The sequence below is a fragment of the Bufo gargarizans genome, chromosome 6, assembly GCF_014858855.1.
Source record: "Bufo gargarizans isolate SCDJY-AF-19 chromosome 6, ASM1485885v1, whole genome shotgun sequence".
NCBI lineage: Eukaryota > Metazoa > Chordata > Amphibia > Anura > Bufonidae > Bufo > Bufo gargarizans.
In genome coordinates, this window is record NC_058085.1 from 283,745,223 (window position 1) to 283,753,401 (window position 8,179).

Here is an 8,179-nt window from a genome sequence, read left to right on the forward strand (position 1 = left end):
TGTATTATCTTTATCATAGCCAAAACGGATCTGTCTTGAACACCATTGAAAGTCAATGGGGGATGGATCAGTTTTCTATTGTGTCAGTGAAAACGGATCAGTCCCTATTGACTTACATTGTGTGTCAGAACGGATCCGTTTCGTCAGACGGACACCAAAACACTGCAAGCAGCGTTTTGGTGTCCGCCTCCAAAGTAGAACGGAGCCAAACTGACGCATTCTGAGCAGATCCTTTTCCATTCAGAATGCATTAAGGGCAAAACTGATCCGTTTTGGACCGCTTGTGAGAGCCCAGTGTGAAAGTATCCTAAATTTTAGGGGGTACATTTACGTGGCTAAAACCTGCCACTGATTCGGCTGTTGTAAATTAGCTTGCCTTAGCGGCTGCGGCAGGTCATGGAACAAGCCCGGTGACATGCCATAATCTCTGGACAGATCAGCTAATACCATCACATACATTAATCCATGTGCTATACTGCTAGCAGGAATTGCACTGATTTCTCAAGTGTTGGCACATCTTTACTGCCTGTAAGAACCTGGTGAGATCCCACCGCTCAGTGAATGGAAAGCTTATTGCTGGATAGTGGCCCCAACTTGCATTTCATCTTATGCAGAAATATGCTTAGTTTCTGTTAAGAGATCAGGTGAGCAGATGGCGCTGCTGAATACCAGCTGAGGGCCCTTCGTGTGCTGCCACTCAGGGAGAGCATGGTAGAATTTTGACAATCCTGCATCTGCACAGTCATATACATGTGTATCAATACTGTTTGTGTTAATATATGACCACACCAGTAGGTTTTATAAGGCTTTACCCATAGATAACATCTGATCATTGGCGCTTTACCATTTACTTGGTCAACATATCTATCATATACTGTGGAAGTTTACCATCTGCTCATCTGGCCTACGATTTAGACATCTAACCGATTACGTTTGTGAACTCCTTTACGCTGGGTTCACACCTGAGCGTTTTACAGCGCGTTCCTACGCGCTGTAAAACGCACAACAGGCAAGAGCCAATGATTCCCTATGGGAATGGTTCTCACCTGGGCGTTTGTCGCGCGTTCCCGCACATAGAAATTCGGGAACGCGTGACAATGTGTGAACGCCAATCTCTGTATGCGCGATTGTAAACGCCCGTACAATCGCGCATACAGAGCGCTCGTTTCCGAACGCTCAGGTCTCAACCCAGCGTTAGAGCTCAGGCACACGGTTGCCTATTGCCTCTTTACTGTTCAGAGCCTTCATAGTGTTTTCCACCCGGCAGCCCCACCGATCGGCTGTCTGAAGAGAACTCGGCGCTGATACGCGCGCTGCCTTCTCTTCACTGTTTATTGCAGTGGTGAGCAGTGTACTTACAAGTCTGGCATCCTCATTCATTACTAAGGGACAGCTGTTCAGGTGAATACTACAGAGCTGTCCCATAGAAGTGCATGGGGATGCCAGACTTGTAATTACACCTGCTCACCACTGCAATGCTGTGGTGAGCAGGTAAACAGAGCAGAGAAGGCAGCACCTATACCAGAGCTGGCTTTTCTTCAAACAGCTGATTGACAGTGGTGCTCAGAGTCAGACCCCTGCCTATCTGATATTGCTGACCTATCCTGAGGCTAGGTCATCAATAGTAATATAAAATAAAAAGTGGACAACCCTTTTAAAGAGTCTCTTATTTTTGTTAGTTATTACCACTTTTAAAAAGTGCTAGGGGATACTATTTTGAAGCAGGGGAACGGGGGCAACTAAACTCCCTGCACACCAGGACCCCATTCACACAGTGGTATACAGGTTTGTATTTGTAAGCCAAAAATACAAATGGTGTTACAGAATACTGCAGTGTGAATGAAGTCTTAACCAGGGCAGAGTAAAGTGTGCTTCACTCTAGGACCAAGCATGTCCAGGCATCACCGTCCCATTGGCTCTGAATAATGCTTCAGTTCTCCTATGGTTGTGCTGAACAATTGCTGACAGATTACAGAGGATGCCAGCAGTATGACAACAGGGGAAGCCATCTAAAAAGATTATAGAAAGTGGACAACCCCTTTAATTACATATTATTTGTAGGAACTGGGTGTTGATTTGGATTATTTTTGTACTGATAAACAGACGAGGGTCTTATCTGGTATTCTCAGTAACATGTCTTGCAGCTCCGTCTTCTGATGACTCAGGATGATCGTACTGTCGCTGGAGTACCCAATCCTTCAACCCATGGTACAATGAATTATTATTTTTAAGAATCTTGAGCGCACTCCAGTGGCAACGCAATCACACTCCTTATTTTCTTCCTTTGTATATTGGACTTACTACTGATTAACCTGGGCAATGTAGGATGGAGCAGCCTGGGGTTTTAAAGGGAACCTAACGGCAGTATAAAGTAGAGACAGGTGAATTGATTTCAGAGGTCTGTCATTTACAAGTAAATGGTTGCTGGGAACCAACATCACAATCATTGCAGACTGGGCCTGGAAAAGAGTCATGGCCACCTGAGAAGAGTCATGGCTATTCATGAATTCCTGCTCCCCCACCGACCTGCTGATGATTGACAGTCTTCTACCTTTCTTTCTAGGAGAGAGCTGCCAATCATCAGCAGATGGGTGACTGCAGGAGATTAGGACTAACCATGACTCTTCTCAGGTAGATCTGACTTTTTTTTTTTTTTAAATCAGATCATTTTTATTGAGCATTTACAATGTAAATACACCGTAACATAGAACACAATCAAAAATGACACACAGACTTATTTCCCATAAGGCTGACATCAATCAGGTTACCAGACAGTAAGTAACACTCAATTTTCACCCCAACCCCCCCACCCATCCCTTCCCCCCCAACTCAGCATAGTAATTATAAAGGCATACTGCTAAATATTCCTATTCAGAAGTCGAAACGACGACCATGGTTCCCATAGTTTCTCAAATTTCGATGGGCATCCACGTTTCTGGTACACCACTCGTTCATAACTTAACATCGTGTCAACTGCACCTAAGAATTCACCCACTGTAGGCGGCGCCGTCTGTATCCAATGTAGGGCGATTAACTTTCTAGCAACATATAACATTCTACCTATTGCTATTTTATGTACCTGACTAGTCGTCAGTTCCGAGACATACCCCAACACACACACACCTTGTACACATCCTGTATACTTTGAGTCACCCTCTCCCAGTATCTCCCTAGCCTCTCGCACTTCCACAACATATGTATCAAATCTATGTTTCTCTTTCTCTTTATGTATCAAATCTGCAGACTCACTAGAGCACCTTGGACATTCATCTGTAGGTCTATAACCTATGCGAAACAAAAAAAACTGTGTCTTGTAGACCCTGTGGACAATGAACAGCTGCAAGAGTTTACGTCCTTCACTCAAGGATGAGAGAGGTATTGCCTCCAGTATGTCAGACCATTGGTCATCTGTTAGCTCGCCAACATCTTTTACCCACTTACTCCTAGCCGTCAGCGGATGTAAAAGTAAAAACTTGTCAAGCAACAGCTTGTATATACAGGAGATCATACCTCTCCTCGCCCCCCTGGACAGAATCTGGTGCAAAGCGGCATCCCTCCCTGCCACCACCGTCGGGCCCCTAAATGTGGAGCTGTATGCGTGTCTCACCTGAAGGTACTTATAGAAGTGGGTTCTAGGCAGCTCATATACCTCCTGCAATCTGGCAAAAGACATGAAAATATTATCTTCCAGAAGGTGGCCCAATCTCAGAATACCCTTCCTTTTCCATGCCCCAAAGCCAGATAAAGAGAGGAACTCCGGCAGCACGGGATTGTCCCACAGAGGATTGTATTCTGTATTGCCGACAACACCTCTCAGAAGTTTAACCTTGCTCCATGCGGACTGCATCAAGTAGCCCAGATCTCCCAATGGACCACTCTTCCCGGCACCCTTAGTCTCCAATATCAACATAAGGTCGCTAGATGGCAAGCAATGAGTTAATAGCTGACCCGTCACATCACTCGACTCTGGTTCTATCCACCCTTTAAAATGTTGGCATTGTGCAGCCAGGAAGTACACCCAGGGGTTTGGTACTGCAAGGCCCCCTTCCGTTTTAGGATACTGCAGCGTTTCAAGTTTAATTCTCGGTTGCCCCTTACGCCATATGAGCTCCCTAAAAGTAGCATTAATTTGATCAAGTTTGGTCTTCGACAGCCAGACCTGGGAATTATGTAAAACATAGAGTAGCTGGGGCATCAACACCATTTTACTAAGATTTGCTCTTCCCGCCACCGACAGGCATAGTTTACACCATGCCTTAATTTTATTCCTAAACTTAACAACCAGTGGGTCAAAGTTAAGGCGCTCAAAGTCCCGGATTCTAGGGGATACATGAACACCCAAATACTTAAAGGTCTCTACACATGGAATATTTCTGTCTCGCACTGTCTGCGACTGCTCTTGCCCGTCAAGTAGCATAATTGCCGACTTACCCCAATTTATAGTCAGACCCGACAAGGCCCCGAAGTGGTCAATAATTGTCATAGCTGCTTCCAGGGACGGACCTGTGTCCCCTAGGAAAAGCAAAGTATCGTCCGCATACATCGCCACTTTATTGTTAACTATTCCATAATTAAATCCCCGAACGTTTAGTGACCCACGAATCGCTGCAGCCAGTGGTTCAATCGTGACTGCAAATAGCAGGGGCGACAGCGGGCACCCCTGTCTAGTACCCCAGCCCAAACAGAATTTGGGGGACACCCCACCATTTGCCCTGATACATGCTTTGGGACTAGAGTATAACACTCGGACCCAGGATATACAGGTCCTTCTCAAAAAATTAGCATATTGTGATAAAGTTCATTATTTTCTGTAATGTACTGATAAACATTAGACTTTCATATATTTTAGATTCATTACACACCAACTGAAGTAGTTCATGCTTTTTATTGTTTTAATATTGATGATTTTGGCATACAGCTCATGAAAACCCAAATTTCCTATCTAAAAAAATTAGCATATTTCATCCGACCAATAAAAGAAAAGTGTTTTTAATACAATAAAAGTCAACCTTCAAATAATGATGTTCAGTTATGCACTCAATACTTGGTCGGGAATCCTTTTGCAGAAATGACTGCTTCAATGCGGCGTGGCATGGAGGCCATCAGCCTGTGGCACTGCTGAGGTGTTATGGAGGCCCAGGATGCTTCGATAGTGGCCTTAAGCTCATCCAGAGTGTTGGGTCTTGTGTCTCTCAACTTTCTCTTCCCCATATCCCACAGATTCTCTATGGGGTTCAGGTCAGGAGAGTTGGCAGGCCAATTGAGCACAGTAATACCATGGTCAGTAAACCATTTACCAGTGGTGTTGGCACTGTGAGCAGGTGCCAGGTCGTGCTGAAAAATGAAATCTTCATCTCCATAAAGCTTTTCAGCAGATGGAAGCATGAAGTGCTCCAAAATCTCCTGATAGCTAGCTGCATTGATAAAACACAGTGGACCAACACCAGCAGCTGACATGGCACCCCAGACCATCACTGACTGTGGGTACTTGACACTGGACTTCAGGCATTTTGGCATTTCCCTCTCCCCAGTCTTCCTCCAGACTCTGGCACCTTGATTTCCGAATGACATGCAACAGTCCAGTGCTGCTTCTCTGTAGCCCAGGTCAGGCGCTTCTGCCGCTGTTTCTGGTTTAAAAGTGGCTTGACCTGGGGAATGCGGCACCTGTAGCCCATTTCCTGCACACGCCTGTACACGGTGGCTCTGGATGTTTCTACTCCAGACTCAGTCCACTGCTTCCGCAGGTCCCCCAAGGTCTGGAATCGGTCCTTCTCCACAATCTTCCTCAGGGTCCGGTCACCTCTTCTTGTTGTGCAGCGTTTTCTGCCACACTTTTTCCTTCCCACAGACTTCCCACTGAGGTGCCTTGATACAGCACTCTGGGAACAGCCTATTCGTTCAGAAATTTCTTTCTGTGTCTTACCCTCTTGCTTGAGGGTGTCAATGATGGCCTTCTGGACAGCAGTCAGGTCGGCAGTCTTACCCATGATTGCGGTTTTGAGTAATGAACCAGGCTGGGAGTTTTTAAAAGCCTCAGGAATCTTTTGCAGGTGTTTAGAGTTAATTAGTTGATTCAGATGATTAGGTTAATAGCTCGTTTAGAGAACCTTTTCATGATATGCTAATTTTTTTAGATAGGAATTTTGGGTTTTCATGAGCTGTATGCCAAAATCATCAATATTAAAACAATAAAAAGGCTTGAACTACTTCAGTTGGTGTGTAATGAATCTAAAATATATGAAAGTCTAATGTTTATCAGTACATTACAGAAAATGATGAACTTTATCACAATATGCTAATTTTTTTTAGAAGGACCTGTATACTCATCTCCAAATCCCATATGCGCCATGACTCTCCACAAGAATCGCCACTCGATGCTGTCAAAGGCCTTGGCCGCGTCTAAAGAAAGGATAGCTCTATCTCCAACATTATCAGCTGGAAGTTGAATACTGGTAAACACTCTTCTTATATTAATTGACGCGGACTTCTGAGGCATGAAGCCAGTCTGGTCAGAGTGTATGATCGATAAAATCACTTTAGACAGACGCGTAGCCAACACCTTCGCAAGCAACTTAACATCAGTGGAGAGCAGAGAGATCGGTCTATATGAGTCAGGGAGTGAGTGATCCTTGTCCGGTTTAGGAATGACGACAATGAGCGCCTCCTGCATAGACGGGGGCAACACCCCTTCCTCTCTGGAATAATTAAATACCTTCAAAAGTTCCGGCAGCAGCACTTCCGCAAAGGACTTATATATTTAGGCTGGAAGCCCATCTAAACCTGGCGCCTTGTCGTTAGCCATAGCAGCTAGTGCCGCCCTCATTTCTTCTAACTCAATTGGCTCCTCTAACCGCATGCTGTCTTCCCTAGACAGCTTAGGGAGGTTCAATGAAGTCAAAAAGGCGTCGATCTCCACATCTGAACATGACACCTTAGAAGTATACAGAGAGGAATAAAAATTATTCAGTATAATTAAGTTTTCTGTATCTCGCCTCAAGACGCCATTAGAATCCATCAGGCCAGTAATACAATGTGACCCCTGCTGAGCTTTCGCAATAATCGAGAGCATATGGCCTACACTCTCCCCTTCAGTAAAAAACTGCTGTTTGTAAAACAGTTGTTTCCTCTCCGCAACCTCCAGGAGGTGGCATCTCAGCGCCTCCTGCCGAGCCTTTAAAGCATTACTTGTCAGGTCAGAAGGGTTCAACACAAAGGCTTCCTCCGCCAGCTTCATACTGTCATGTTTCTGTATATCAAGCTCTCTAGATTTAGATTTAATTCGACTGTCTGACTTGATAAGGGAGCCCCTGAGGTAGGCCTTCATCGCCTCCCAAACAACTATCGGCGACGCAGTTCCCTCATTAATACGAAAATATTCCCTAAGGGATTGGAGCGTCTCGGATGTGTCACTCATCAGCGTTAGCCAAAAGGCGTGCAAACCTCAGTGTTTAACCCCCGGCCTGGCTATCTCAGAAATGTCAAGGGCGACACTAAAAATGGAGTGGTCTGATAGGGTCCTGGCAAGATACTCTGAGTTCCGTATAAGCGGAAACATATGAGCATTCCCCAACCCCAGATCTATGCGCGACAGGGAGCCATAAGTCGAGGAGCAACACGAGTACTTCCTGTCTAAGGGGTGGGTCTCTCTCCATACATCCGTCAGACCAACCTCCCTCAGTAGTCTCGCAAACGGAGTTTCACCCACACTACCGTCACCAGATGTGATCTGGCATCTGTCAAGCGAGCTGTTAAGAACATTATTAAAATCCCCCACTATTAGCATTGGAAGCTCAGGAAACTCTGCCATAAATTCCATAAGCTTTCTTAAAGGCACCGAGGAAAACGCGGGGGTATATAGATTGTCACCAGCACCATTCTCAAACCTTGGACCACACAATGCACTCCTATAAACCTGCCCTCCTCATCCACACACACACCCTAAGGCATTCAAATATAATATTCTTATGGACCAGGATACTAACCCCCCTGGAATGCGAGGAGAAGACGGAATGCACCGAATAACCCAACCATGGCTTATGCATAACATGTATAGATTGTTTGGTCATATGCATTTCTTGCAAGCATATTATTGCTGGCTGATATCTAGAGAGGTAACGGAACAGCCCATGTCTTTTCGTAGCATCCGCCATTCCCCTCACATTCCAGCTAAGTATTCTTG